This window comes from Balaenoptera borealis (genome assembly GCF_965194805.1).
Source record: "Balaenoptera borealis genome assembly, chromosome: X".
Classification (NCBI taxonomy): Eukaryota; Metazoa; Chordata; class Mammalia; order Artiodactyla; family Balaenopteridae; genus Balaenoptera; species Balaenoptera borealis.
In genome coordinates, this window is record NC_138881.1 from 25,130,048 (window position 1) to 25,146,095 (window position 16,048).

Below are 16,048 nucleotides of genomic sequence, written 5' to 3' on the forward strand. Positions count from 1 at the left end.
GAAAAAGAGAAATGGAGCAGAGTGATGCAGAAAATCAAGAGTCACATACTCTGCTGGGAAAAACCATGGACTCAAAATATGTGCTGTGGGAATTCCCTGGTGGTTCATTGGTTCGACCCCTGGTTGGGGAACTAAGATCCCACAAGCCATGCAGCGCAGCCCAAAAAAAAAGGAAAAAGAAAAAGAAATTTTTGCTGAACTGCCACTAACTCTTTTGTTTACAGTTTGCCATATTAAGGAATATTAAGCCAATAAAGGCAACATACAAGCCAAATATGAAAGTGATGATTTTAGCTAAATGTAGTATGGAGATCATCAAAAGTTAGAGTGACAGACAAGAGCAGTGATTCAGAGAAGGTACAATTTCCAACTTTGCCACTGTGAGATGTTGAGCAAGATTTATTAATAGTCTCTGTGCCCTGGTATCCTCATCTGTAAATTGGCCATGACAATAGTACTTTTTTTTTTTTTCCTTTGAGGATTAAGTGAGTTAGCACATAGAAAATGCCTCCAACAGTGCTTGGCACATAACAAGTACTGAATAAATACTAGCTATTATCATTTCACAAAAGAATTGAACAAAGCTTTGACTGACACTAAAAAGTCAAAGACATGATTATCTTAATCATCTAGTTTCTATTCTATGTTACAGTATACTAAATTATGTTACAAAAAGAGAACCCCATTTAGTTCCTGAAAACACCTTTTAAAATAAACAAACCGTGCCTTTTTATGTCCATTTCACAGAAAGACCCCCATATTTTATATGATAAAATACTTGACTTTCACAAATGCCTGCCAAGAATTTATTAATTTTTATTGATTATTATTAATAATGTATCATTGATGTGGGAGTTACACACTTTTTTTCTTCTGTTTTTTTTTCTTTTCTTTTTTTTCTTTATTTTTTTTAACATCTTTATTAGAGTATAATTGCTTTAAAATGGTGTTTCAGTTTCTGCTTTATAACAAAGTGAATCAGTTATACATATACATATGTCCCCATATCTCTTCCCTCTTCCATCTCCCTCCCTCCCACCCTCCCTATCCCACCACTCTAGGTGGTCACAAAGCACCGAGCTGATCTCCCTATGCTATGCGGCTGCTTCCCACTACCTATCTATTTTAAGTTTGGTACTGTGTATATCACCATGTCACTCTCTCACTTTGTCCCAGCTTACTCTTCCCCCTCCCCATATCCTGAGGTCCATTCTCTAGTAGGTCTGCATCTTTATTCCTGTCTTGCCCCTAGGTTCTTCATGACCATTTTCTTTTTTTTTTAAGATTCCATATATATGTGTTAGCATACGGTATTTGTTTTTCTCTTTCTGACTGACTTCACTCTGTATGACAGACTCTAGGTCCATCCACCTCACTACAAATAGCTGAATTTCGTTTCTTTTTATGGCTGAGTAATATTCCATTGTATATATGTGCCACATCTTCTTTATCCATTCATCTGTCGATGGACACTTAGGTTGCTTCTATGTCCTGGCTATTGTAAATAGAGCTGCAATGAACATTTTGGTACATGACTCTAATTGAATTATGGTTTTCTCAGGGTATATGCCCAGGAGTGGGATTGCTGGGTCATATGGTAGTTCTATTTGTAGTTTTTTAAGGAACCTCCATACTGTTCTCCATAGTGGCTGTACCAATTTACATTCCCACCAACAGTGCAAGAGGGTTCCCTTTTCTCCACACCCTCTCCAGCATTTATTGTTTCTAGATTTTTTGATGATGGCCATTCTGACCAGTGTGAGATGATATCTCATTTTAGTTTTGATTTGCATTTCTCTAATGATCAATGATGTTGAGCATTCTTTCATGTGTTTGTTAGCAATCTGTATATCTTCTTTGGAGAAATGTCTATTTAGGTCTTCTGCCCATTTTTGGATTGGATTTTTTGTTTTTCTGATATTGAGCTGCATGAGTTGCTTGTATGTTTTGGAGATTAATCCTTTGTCAGTTGCTTCCTTTGCAAATATTTTCTCCCATTCTGAGGGTTGTCTTTTCGTCTAATTTATGGTTTCCTTTGCTGTGCAAAAGCTTTTAAGTTTCATTAGGTCCCATTTGTTTATATTTGTTTTTATTTCCATTTCTCTAGGAGGTGGGTCAAAAAGGATCTTGCTGTGATTTATGTCATAGAGTGTTCTGCCTATGTTTTCCTCTAAGAGTTTTATAGTGTCTGGCCTTATATTTAGGTCTTTAATCCATTTTGAGTTTATTTTTGTGTATGGTGTTAGGGAGTGTTCTAATCTCATTCTTTTATATGCAGCTGGCTAGTTTTCCCAGCACCACTTATCGAAGAGGCTGTCTTTTCTCCACTGTATATTCTTGCCTCCTTTATCAAAGATAAGGTGACCATATGTGCGTGTGCTTATCTCTGGGCTTTCTATCTTGTTCCATTGATCTATATTTCTGTTTTTGTGCCAGTACCATACTGTCTTGATTACTGTAGCTTTGTAGTATAGTCTGAAGTCAGGGAGCCTGATTCCTCCAGCTCCGTTTTTCTTTCTCAAGATTGCTTTGGCTATTCGGGGTCTTTTGTGTTTCCATACAAATTGTGAAATTTTTTGTTCTAGTTCTGTGAAAAATGCCAGTGGTAGTTTGATAGGTATTGCAGTGAATCTGTACATTGCTTTGGGTAGTAGAGTCATTTTCACAATGTTGATTCTTCCAATCCAAGAACATGGTATATCTCTCCATCTATTTGTATCATCTTTAATTTCTTTCATTAGTGTCTTATAATTTTCTGCTTACAGGTCTTTTGTCTCCTTAGGTAGGTTTATTCCTAGATATTTTATTCTTTTTGTTGCCATGGTAAATGGGAGTTTTTTGTTAATTTCACTTTCAGATTTTTCATCATTAGTGTATAGGAATGCCAGAGATTTCTGTGCATTAGTTTTGTATCCTGCTACTTTACCTAGTTCATTGATTAGCTCTGGTAGTTTTCTGGTAGCATCTTTAGGATTTTCTATGTATAGTATCATGTCATCTGCAAACAGTGACAGCTTTACTTCTTTCCAGTTTGGATTCCTTTTATTTCTTTTTCTTCTCTGATTGCTGTGGCTAAAACTTCCAAAACTATGTTGAATAATAGTGGTGAGAGTGGGCAACCTTGTCTTGTTCCTGATCTTAGTGGAAATGGTTTCAGTTTTTCACCATTGAGGACAATGTTGGCTGTGGGTTTGTCATATATGGCCTCTATTATGTTGAGGAAAGTTTCCTCTATGCCTACTTTCTGCAGGGCTTTTATCATAAATGGGTGTTGAATTTTGTCGAAAGCTTTTTCTGCATCTATTGAGATGATCATATGGTTTTTCTCCTTCAATTTGTTAATATGGTGTATCACGTTGATTGATTTGCATATATTGAAGAATCCTTGCATTCCTGGGATAAACCCCACTTGATCATGATGTATGATCCTTTTAATGTGCTGTTGGATTCTGTTTGCGAGTATTTTGTTGAGGATTTTTGCATCTATGTTCATCAGTGATATTGGCCTGTAGTTTTCTTTCTTTGTGACATCTTTGTCTGGTTTTGGTATCAGAGTGATGGTGGCCTCGTAGAATGAGTTTGGAAGTGTTCCTCCCTCTGCTATATTTTGGAAGAGTTTGAGAAGGATAAGCATTAGCTCTTCTCTAAATGTTTGATAGAATTCACCTGTGAAGCCATCTGGTCCTGGCTTTTGTTTGTTGGAAGATTTTTAATCACAGTTTCAATTTCAGTGCTTGTGATTGGTCTGTTCATATTTTCTATTTCTTCCTGGTTCAGTCTCGGAAGGTTGTGCATTTCTAAGAATTTGTCCATGTCTTCCAGGTTGTCCATTTTATTGGCATAGAGTTGCTTGTAATAATCTCTCACGATCCTTTGTATTTATGCAGTGTCAGTTGTTACTTCTCCTTTTTCATTTCTAATTCTATTGATCTGAGTCTTCTCCCTTTTTTTCTTGATAAGTCTGGCTAATGGTTTATCAATTTTGTTTATTTTCTCAAAGAAACAGCTTTTAGTTTTATTGATCTTTGCTATTGTTTCCTTCATTTCTTTTTCATTTATTTCTGATATGATCTTTATGATTTCTTTCCTTCTGCTAACTTTGGGAATTTTTTGTTCTTCTTTCTCTAATTGCTTTAGGTGTAAGGTTAGATTGTTTATTTTAGATGTTTCTTGTTTCTTAATGTAGGCTTGTATAGCTATAAACTTCCCTCTTCGAACTGCTTTTGCTGCATCCCATAGGTTTTGGGTCGTGGTGTTTTCACTGTCATCTGTGTCTAGGTATTTTTTGATTTCCTCTTTGATTTCTTCAGTGATCTCTTGGTTATTAAGTAGTGTGTTGTTTAGCCTCCATGTGTTTGTATTTCTTACAAATTATTTTCCTGTAATTGATATCTAGTCTCATAGCGTTGTGGTCGGAAAATATACTTGATATGATTTCAATTTTCTTAAATTTACCAAGGCTTGATTTGTGACCCAAGATATGATCTATCCTGGAGAATGTTCCATGAGCACTGGAGAAGAATGTGTATTCTGGTGTTTTTGGATGGAGTGTCCTATAAATACCAATTAAGTCCATCTTGTTTAATGTATCATTTAAAGCTTGTGTTTCCTTATTTATTTTCATTTTGGATGATCTGTCCATGGGTGAAAATGGGGTGTGAAAGTCCCCTACTATGATTGTGTTACTGTTGTTTTCCCCTTTTATGGCTGTTAGTATTTGCCTTATGTATTGAGGTGCTCCTATGTTGGGTGCATAAATATTTACAATTGTTATATCTTCTTGTTGGATTGATCCCTTGATCATTATGTAGTATCCTTCTGTGTCTCTTGTAATAGTCTTTGTTTTAAAGTCTATTTTGTCTGATATGAGAATTGCTACTCCAGCTTTCTTTTGATTTCCATTTGCATGGAATATCTTTTTCCATCCCCTCACTCTCAGTCTGTATGTGTCCCTAGGTCTGAAGTGGGTCTCTTGTAGACAGCATATATATGGGTCTTGTATTTGTATCCATTCAGCCAGTCTATGTCTTTTGGTTGGAGCATTTAATCCATTTACAGTTAAGGTAATTATCGATATGCATGTTCCTATTACCGTTTTCTTAATTGTTTTGGGTTTATTATTGTAGGTCTTTTCCTTCTCTTGTGTTTCCTGCCTAGAGAAGTTCCTTTAGCTTTTGTTGTAAAGCTGGTTTGGTGGTGCTGAATTCTCTTAGCTTTTGCTTGTCTGTAAAGCTTTTAATCTCTCCATCAAATCTGAATGAGATCCTTGCTGGGTAGAGTAATCTTGGTTGTAGGTTTTTCTCTTTCATCACTTTAAATATGTCCTGCCACTCCCTTCTGGCTTGCAAAGTTTCTGCTGAAAGATCAGCTGCTAAACTGATGGAGATTCCCTTATGTGTTACTTGTTGTTTTTCCCTTGTTGCTTTTAATATTTTTTCTTTGTATTTAATTTTTGATAGTTTGATTAATATGTGTCTGGGCGTGTTTCTCCTTGGATTTATCCTGTATGGGACTCTCTGTGCTTCCTGGACTTGATTAACTATTTCCTTTCCCATATTAGGGAAGTTTTCAACTATAATCTCTTCAAATATTTTCTCAGTCTTTTTCTATTTCTCTTCTTCTCCTGGGACCCCTATAATTCTAATGTTGGTGCATTTAATGTTGTCCCAGAGGTCTCTGAGACTGTCCTCAGTTCTTTTCATTCTTTTTTCTTTATTCTGCTCTACAGTAGTTATTTCCACTAGTTTATCTTCCAGGCCACTTATTTGTTCTTCTGCCTCAGTTATTCTGCTATTGATCCCTTCTAGAGAATTTCAAATTTCATTTATTGTGTTGTTCATCTCTGTTTGTTTGCTCTTTAGTTCTTCTAGGTCCTTGTTAAACATTTCTTGTATTTTCTCCATTCTATTTCCCAGATTTTGGATCATCTTTACTATCATTATTCTGAATTCTTTTTCAGGTAGACTGCCTGTTTCCTCTTCATTTGTTAGGTCTGGTGGGTTTTTGCCTTGCTCCTTCATCTGCTGTGTGTTTCTCTGTCTTCTCATTTTGCCTAACTTACTGTGTTTGGGGTCTCCTTTTCGCAGGCTGCAGGTTCGTAGTTTCCATTGTTTTTGGTGTCTGTCCCCAGTGGCTAAGGTTGATTCAGGGGGTTGTGTAGGCTTCCTGGTGGAGGGGACTAGTGCCTGTGTTCTGGTTGATGAGGCTGGATCTTGTCTTTCTGGTGGGCAGGTTCACGTCTGGTGGTGTGTTTTGGGGTGTCTGTGGCCTTATTATGATTTTAGGCAGCCTCTCTGCTAATGGATGGGGTTGTGTTCCTGTCTTGTTAGTTGTTTGGCATAGGGTGTCCAGCACTGTAGCTTGCTGGTCGTTGACTGGAGCTGGGTTTTGGCATTGAGATGGAGATCTCTGGGAGATTTTCACCGTTTGATATTACGTGGAGCTGGGAGATCTCTTGTGGACCAGTGTCCTGAACTTGGCTCTCCCACCTCAGTGGCACAGCCCTGACGCCTGGCTGGAGCACCAAGAGCCTGTCCTCCACACGGCTCAGAATAAAAGGGAGAAAAGAAAGAAAGAAGAAGATAAAGTAAAATAAAATAAAGCTATTAAAATAAGAAATAAAAAATAATTAAGAAAAAAAATTTCTTAAGTAATAAAAAAAAAAACGGACAGACAGAACCCTTGGACAAATGGTAAAAGCCAAGCTATACAGACAAAATCACACACAGAAGCATACACATACACACTCACAAAAAGAGGAAAAGGGGGGAAATATATATATATCATTGCTCCCAAAGTCCACCTCCTCAATTTGGGATGATTTGTTGTCTATTCAGATATTCCACAGATGCAGGGTACATCAAGTTGATTGTGGAGATTTAATCCGCTGCTCCTGAGGCTGCTGGGAGAAATTTCCCTTTCTCTTCTTTGTTCGCACAGCTCCCAGGGTTCAGCTTTGGATTTGCACCCGCCTCTGCGTGTAGATCGCCTGAGGGCGTCTGTTCTTCGTTCAGACAGGACGGGGTTAAAGGAGCAGCTAATTTGGGCGCTCTGGCTCACTCAGGCCGGGGGTTGGGAGGGGTACAGAGTGCGGTGCGAGCCTGCGGCGGCAGAGGCCAACATGACGTTGCACCAGCCTGAGGCGCGCCGTGTGTTCTCCCGGGGTTCAGCTTTGGATTTGGACCCGCCTCTGCGTGTAGGTCGCCTGAGGGCGTCTGTTCTTCGCTCAGACAGGACGGGGTTAAAGGAGCAGCTGACTCGGGGGCTCTGGCTCACTCAGGCCGCGGGGAGGGAGGGGTACGGAGGAGGCGGGGCGAGCCTGCGGCGGCAGAGGCCAACATAATGTTGCACCAGCCTGAGGCGCGCCGTGTGTTCTCCCGGGTAAGTTGTTCCTGGATCACGGGACCCTGGCAGTGGGGGGCTGCACAGGCTCCCGGGAGGGGCGGTGTGGAGAGTGCGCTGTGCTCGCACACAGGCTTCTTGGTGGCGGCAGCAGCGGCCTTAGCGTCTCATGCCCGTCTCTGGTGTCCGCGCTGATAGCCACGGCTCGCGCCCATCTCTGAAGCTCCTTTAAGTGGCGCTCTTAATCCCCTCTCCTTGCGCACCAGGAAACAAAGAGGCAAGAAAAAGTCTCTTGCCTCTTCGGCAGCTCCAGACTTTTTCCCGGACTCCCTCCCGGCTAGCTGTGGTGCACTAACCCCTTCAGGCTGTGTTCACGCCGCCAACCCCAGTCCTCTCCCTGGGATCCGACCGAAGCCCGAGCCTCAGCTCCCAGCCCCCGCCCGCCCCAGCGGGTGAACAGACAAGCCTCTCGGGCTGGTGAGTGCTGCTCGGCGCCGAGCCTCTGTGCGGGAATCTCTGAGCTTTGCCCTCCACACCCCTGTGGCTGCGCTCTCCTCCGTGGCTCTGAAGCTCCCCGCCTCCGCCACCCGCCGTCTCCGCCCGCGAAGGGGCTTCCTAGTGTGTGGAAACCTTTCCCCCTTCACGGCTCCCTCCCCCTGGTGCAGGTCCCGTCCCTATGCTTTTGTCTCTGTTTTTTCTTTTTTCTTTTGCCCTACCCAGGTACGTGGGGAGTTTCTTGCCTTTTGGGAGGTCTGAGGTCTTCCGCCAGTGTTCAGTAGGTGTTCTGTAGGAGTTGTTCCACATGTACATGTATTTCTGATGTATTCGTGGGGAGGAAGGTGATCTCCGCCTCTTACTCTTCCGCCATCTTGAAGCTCCTCCTTTCTTCTGGTTTTAAAACAAACTTCTTTTTTTAAAAATTTTTATTGAAATATAAAATATATTTCAAAAGTGCACACATTATATATATGCTCAATGAATTTTCACAGTATGAATACACTCGAATAGCCAGCATCAGGGTAAAAAAAACCCAGAATATTACCAGCACCTCCAAAGCTCTCCTTAAACATACCTCTGGTCACTGCTCTCACTAAGGGTAGCTACTATCCTGATGTTTTACAATGTAGATTAGATTAGTTTTGTTTTTACTACAAATGCAGTCTTACAAGATGTATTCTTTTATGTCTGCCTTCTTTTGCTCGACATTATGTTTGTGAGATTGAAATATATTGTTGCTAGTAGCCATGACTGTTAGTTCTCATTCCTGTACAGCAGCCTGCAGTAAGAATATACTGCAATATATTTATCCATTCTACCGTTCATGAGCATTTGGGTCGTTTCCAGTTTAGAACTTTTTTTTTTTTTAAAGGAATTCCTTTATTTTTATTATTTATTTATTTATTTATTTACTTTTGGCTGTGTTGGGTCTTCGTTTCTGTGCGAGGGCTTTCTCTAGTTGCGGCAAGTGGGGGCCACTCTTCATCGCGGTGCGCGGGCCTCTCACTGTCGCGGCCTCTCTTGTTGCGGAGCACAGGCTCCAGACGCGCAGGCTCAGTAGTTGTGGCTCACAGGCCCAGTTGCTCCGCGGCATGTGGGATCTTCCCAGACCAGGGCCCGAACCCGTGTCCCCTGCATTGGCAGGCAGATTCTCTGCCACTGCGCCACCAGGGAAGCCCCAGTTTAGAACTTTTTGAATAAAGCTGCTGTGAACTTTCTTTTTTTCTTAATAAGTTTTTTTTAAATTTATTAATTTTTGGCTGCGTTGGGTCTTCTTTGCTGTGCACAGGCTTTCTCTAGTTGTGGCGAGTGGGGGCTACTCTTCCTTGAGGTGCATGGGCTTCTGATTGCGGTGGCTTCTCTTGTTGCGGAGCACGGGCTCTAGGCACGCGGGCCTCAGTAGTCGTGGCACGTGGGCTCAGTAGCTGTGGTTCGGGGGCCCTAGAGCGCAGGCTCAGTAGTTGTGGAGCACAGGATTAGTTGCTCCGTGGCATGTAGAATCTTCCTGGACCAGGGATCGAACCCGTGTCCCCTGCATTGGCAGGCGGATTCTTAACCACTGCGCCACAAGGGAAGCCCCTGCTGTGAACTTTCTAATACATGTTTTTGGTGAACATATGTATCTATTTCTTTTGGGCCTATACCTAGAATGGAACTGATGGCATCATAGGTTATACACATGTTTAGAATTAATAGGCACTGCTGAAAAGTTTTCCAAGGTTATTGAAACAATTTTTACTTTCACCAGGAGTAGATGCAAGTTGCAATTGCTCCAACTCTTCACCCATGTTTTCTATCGTCCATTATTTTTAAAAATTCTGGTGAATGTGTCATGATATTGCATTGTACTTTAAATTTACATCGCCGTTATGTCTTATGAAGTCACTTACCTTTTCATACATTTATTTGCCATTTGGTTATCCATTTTTGCAATATGTGTAAATAGACTTCTTCAATTGGCGAATATATTTGTCAGTATTATGTTTATTATTATTATAACTAGCTGGTTGAAAGAAGCAGACTCACCTACATAGCTTGCACTGAACAAAGTTGGACTGGTCCTGAAATGATCTATCAATAAAACCATGAGTTTCAGTCAGAGACAGGGTAAGTCCTAACCAAAAACAACACCTATTTATTTATTTTTTTACAAAGAAGAAAACTATCTTACTTAATGTCTGGTTCTCTTCAACTCTATAGCTAGTATATTTAAAAAAACCACACAAACAAAAATTAAAACATCCTTGTCTCCATTTACACCACTGTAACATTCTCTGACTGGGAAAGAAAAGAAATGAAAAGAAAGTAAAGACAAAATGAAACAAAGCATGCTTCTCTCCTACATCCTATGTCCTAGGCACTCTGACAGTTTCATGTGCTACAATACCCCCAGGAGAAGATTATCCTATTAAGTTCATTTTTTATAGGAGGACACTCAGAGAAGGCAAGGAATTTTCTCAAGGCCATATCGTGATAGGCCAGGATTCAGATCAGATCTTATTATATCAGATATCTCTATTATGTCCTCAATCTATCTTTTTCAAGAAAAGGCTGACAGGCAATATGGCTGAGTCATGCTAGAAGAGAACTCCTACCACTTCCTAGCTTTGCAAGCTTAAATAACTGTGTCGTTCGGCCGAGTGAGACTCAATTTCCTCTGACTAAAATAAAGAGATTATTAAAGGTTATCTCTAGAGCCCCCTTCAAAAATGGATTCTATAACTTTAAACACTTTTGATTTCTACTACCAGGACCAGTGCTATTTCCATCTAGGTAGAAGAAAATTGGTCTACTTAGAGGTTACTGTTTATTCCTGGTCTTCACTCATTTTTGTGATTTTATTTTTGTTCATCCCTCAAGGTCACTGATATAACACCTCTGTTCAGTCTTCCCTGACTCTTTTTGGCTGAATTCAGATCTCTCTTACAGAACTCATCACACTGTATATCACATGTGATGTTTATTTGTTTTTCTTCACTGCTAGACTTGAGTTCCTTAAGGACAGGGACTGGGCCTTACTCATCCTTAGAGCTCCAACGCCCCACAATGTCTGGCACATAGTATGTAATGGATAAACCATAGACAAATGGGTAAATGAATGAATGATCTGTTTCCAGTTATACAGGTTGACAATTTAAAAGCCAGAGATGGGACCTCTATGATTATTTCTCATTACCCTCTGTCTTATGTTCCCAGACACCAAACAGAGTGTGATTACAGGCAAATCCTAGCTTCAGCCTGATTTCAGAGGGGACCTCTACATTGTAAATTATGCCTCAGAGTTTTTCTGAAGGCAAAGTGCTAGGGTTTCATACTCCAATTGATGTCAGTCATTGGCTAAGGCGGAGGAGGGTTGTACACTCAATAAAGGCAAGTCAAGGTGCCCCAGTAGCCCAAGAGCAATAGTTAAAGAGGACGCAGGGGCTGGCCTTTAGATGCAAACACAGAGAGGCGAGTGGTGGCTGTGAGCCACGCAGGGGTCTGGGCTGAACTTTGGCAGTGCCTGCTTCACCCTTTTTTCCTGTTCTACTTCCACTGGAAAAATATTATAAATCTAGTAAAGTTAAGAGACATTGGTATTTGATTCCGTATTTTATGCTCTGAAACATTAGCTCACACTGCTCTCTTCCTTTACTAAACTATTTTATATGCCTTAATTACCATGAAGTGCCCTGAATCATTTCAGTGGAAGCGGTCTTCCACGTGTATATAGCAATACCATTTCATTTAATTTCCCAAACCCAGAAGACTTTTAATTCTGCCCTACCGCTTCCAAATCATTCAATGCAGGAAATGTTATTGTCCTTTTTACCTGCTTCAACCATGATATCTGAAGCTATTTTTTTGCACGTGATCAATTGGATATAGAATACATTGCCACAGGTCGTGTGTCCTGGATATCATGAAGCCTGATGAAAATACATTATAAAAAGTAGCAAGTGGTCTGTTTCTGTAGAATCATAGGCAGGGATCAGAAATTCATCAAGAAATAGGGCTTTTAACTCCCGAGTTCTGGTCATATTTCAGTAAAACGTAAGCTTTAGGAGAGCAGGAAACTTGACCATTTATATCCATAATGCTACCCTCAGTACCTTGAACTGTGCCTGGCACATAGTGGATTTTCAATGTACATTTCCTGAATCAACTACAATTTTGCCCACCTGAAATATTCTTCTGTGGTTTTATTTAAACTAGTTGTCAGCATGGAATGACTTCTGCATTCTCTCCTGGAAGTGGGTGAATTTCCATGGTGAGCAATTCCTCTATATACAGTTTGCAAATCATTTTGGGAACCTTCCAAATGAAAGGCACTGTATAAATATACCCTCCCACCAGCAGCCAGCCGGCTTTCCACCGGGATGCATTTGCATCGCTTATGTACATAGTGTTTCATTTGGGGCATTGCTTTTATTTTTATGACCATAAAAGAAATATTCACAGTATGAACAATAATGTAAACTGCATTCAAGAAGATATATATTTGTATATTTCTATGATTCAAAACTTAGAAATCTGAAAGAAAAACAGGCATGGCCTTTTTCTTTCCTCTTGCTGTTTGCTTTTTCATAACATTCTTTATTACTTCTGAACTTTATGGTGGAATTCTGCTGAAATGCTCAAGTCTTTGTCTGTACATCATTTGAGAATATGTGGTGGTGGGTTCAGATGAATGCTGCTGGCAAAAGGCCTGAAAATGAAGGGTGCTTGATTTTGCATTTCTTCATGTCGGTAATAATAGTTTGCTTTAGCACTGCCTTTTTGTGGATGGAGTCCTCTTTAAGGAGAGAAAGAGAAAAGTAAGCAACCTTAGGTATAAAATACTTTCTAAGTAACTTAGCATGATAATGGAGACTTTCACAGATGGAAGAGACTTTGAAGAGACATATTTTAGCCTCTATAACAAAAGGGGGACTGATTTCATAGAACATTACCAGGGAGCTAGACTTTGAATTTATATCATACAAAAAATGTTTAATGAACTTTGAAATAAATTACCAACAGAGCTAAATCAAAACCTCTATAAATTATGTATTTACCTACACAGAATCATTTGCATACAAAAGATGGCTTGAATTATAACTCCTTAATTTATACATTTCTATAATTAATTAAATTGAAGTGGAATGAAATATCCCAGTCCCGACATATTTTCTAGATATTCTAGCCTTAAGGATTTCATTAAAAAGGGGAACTACTGTGACAATTCAGAGTGTTTTTGTATAACAAAACATCTAAAAAGGTAGATTAAATAAAACTCTGGCTCACTTCATTGAGGAATGATGTAAAGTGTGAAATATTAAATGTAGGCTACCAGTAGTTAAAGGTGGACACAATAAGAATTTGAATTTCCTGTGTCCACATTACTCTTTAAGAAATACTGAAACAATAAAAGTGACTTTGGAAACCTTAGCTATAGAATACAAACATTAGGAAAGAGCTCACTCAGGTTATTTGGGGCTTATAAAGTAGATGTTATTGCATTCTCCATCTCCTCAGTTAGAATATTATTTTAGTTAAACTCTAATTTCATACTCCCAGTAATAGCAACTTTGTTTCATTAAAATGAATTTCTTATTTAAAATATATTGATATTCTTCTTTTTTATTATTAGAAAATAAAACAGCAGTCCCTTCAACTGAGAAAAGCTAGAAGCATGGAATTGATCTGCAGCCAGTTTTTACTACAAACCCCATAATGCTTTGAATTATAGCCTACAATCCCCATACTGCAGCACGAAACTTACTGTTAACCATCCTGTTACTGGGGGAAAGAAAAGAACAGAACATTTGAGAAGAACTATGTAACATGCAAGGATTCGGCTAGAATAGTAAATTATTGATTTTCATAGTATTCTGAGATTTATTTGCCTTTTACTTTAGTAAAAAAGGCATATATATGGATATGCACACTAGTTTTTCATCCTGAATAAAATATCACTTTAATCGCAAACAATGAGCCAAGGTATATACTTCCCATGTCAAAGCCTTTTTTTTATACCCATCATTGAGTTGTGTAGTTTTTAAACACCCACCCCCCTTGGGAGGTAGGTCAGCTTCACTCAGATTTTAAAATAAAATCACAATACATTGTTTAATGCTCTAAACATCTGCAAATGAGAATTCGGTGAAGTAATTAAAATTCTTAATTAGATGCACCTTGCAGCTGCTGTTAGTCTTATTGACAATAATGCAGCTACATTTTGTTCTGACACATATCTTCAGAAGAGTTAGAGAGAGAACTGTAGGGAGGCAAGAGGAAAATGTTCCCACACAGTTCAAGACAGTTCGCACAAAGAGGATCCCATGGCAACAAACAGGGAGGCCCACAGTTGGCTCAGTAAGATCCAGGAATAGACAATGCTTCACCTCAGATTCAAACAAACACTTTCCTTCCTGGATCTGAAAAGAAAGCGTTTCAAATTATCTCTTGCAAGAGGATTGAAATGGTCAAATGTTCACCTGTGTCTTCAACACACTTTTCAAAGCTTCTGGATCCTCTGTGCAGCCCATGTCAAGGTAATCATTAGAACTCTTGCTCTGTGTAGAATAACAAACTGACTAGCAAAAGCCTTGCAAATAGAGGACTTGATTTTGGTACCATATGGAACTGGAGTAGACCTTGGCAACTGGTTCATTTCAACCTGTCATTTTACAGACAAGGAAACTGAGGCCAAGAGAAATTAAAGTGAATCCCTTGGGTAATTACGGCTACTTAGGAGTAGAAATCAGGCTCAAATCTAGGATTTGAGCCTACAGCTCAGGACTTTTACTTCTAAACTTTGCTTGAAGCAATTAAATTTGTTAATTGTGGCCCCCTCTCAGTCCATTTGAAGTCAAGTTCATCGCTTAAATGGGTCAGCCAAAGGACCACAACAAGAGAAGGTGCTAAGAATGTGGATCACCTCTATGAGAAGAGGAGAATATATTTCCCCTTCACCCCTGATTCTCAGTTTACTCTGGATGGGAGCCTGTGGGGAAGGAGCAGGGAAAGGAGAGTGGCTGGCATGTAGGAGGTTAATCTGGGTGAGTTAACTCCTGGGAAACCGCATAACACTTGCCTACACACTTTAACCAGATCTTCCCTCAGCTTGGACTGGGAAGTTCATTATACTGCTCCTTCCTTTTTAAAACTACAGATTGACCTCCCTATCCAGTCTCCCAGCCCTCATTCAGTGTCACCTGTGACCTGAGTTTAGCTTGCATTAGTTTAGCTCGCATTTGACCGAATATTTGCAAGGCTTTCCTTTATCTTCAATTGGGTTTTATTCCCCACATTAAATGAAGATACACTTCTCTAGGGTCAAGGCTGCTTTGCCTATTTATTGTTCTATTTGGGGTTTATCCTGTTAAACCTTACATTACAAAAGCTTGTGAAATACATTGTAGAATGGGTTGTTTTCTAGAACGGGGGCTACAGGTGGTGTGTGGGAAAACTTGAAGGGCGGGGAGAGGGAGGGGTGGCGATTGGAAAAGTGTTTCTCAGCCTTTAGCTGCCTTGCCCACCCCCCACTGTCAGAACCTGATGTTGTGGTTGCAGTGTAGATATTAACTCTTCTGTAAAGTCTTGCTACTCCAAGTGTGGGCCATAGACCAGCAGCATTATTATGGTCCATGGACCAGCTTATTATAAATGCAGACTGTCAGGCCTCACTCCAGACTTACTGAATCCGAATCTGCATTTTAACAAGCCACCTAGGTGATCATGCCTATGTTCCAGATTGAGAAGTACAGAACCACATGTATTATATTATCCCAAGGTAATATAAAGGGCACACATCTTAAACGGAGCAAATATCCTAATTTATTTGACCACTACCTACTTTGTCCCTCTTTTCCCATCACGACTCCGTCTCAGATTCCCATCCCGCAGCGGACTCTGTGACACGGCGGCTGGGAGGAGGATCCTTTTCAATCTCCTCCTCTTTGCGCCCCGCCCCTCACCCCCTCCCAGAGAGCCTGCCACTGGCACCCTTCTCCCGAGCCCCGCTCACTCAGGGAAGATTTTGCTCCTCCCCAAACAGAAAGAGCGGCAGGGTGGAGAGTACTGCCTCCTGCACTCACGATTTACATACCAATACCGGCAGAAGCACTTTGCAAAACTGCCCTTTAGAAACAATTATTACCGTGCCTCCGGAGGTTTGGAGCAACCGCCTCGCACCAAGCTCCCGTTTGAAATCCGGCTTAAAGTGATTTAGAGAATGGTCGTGTGT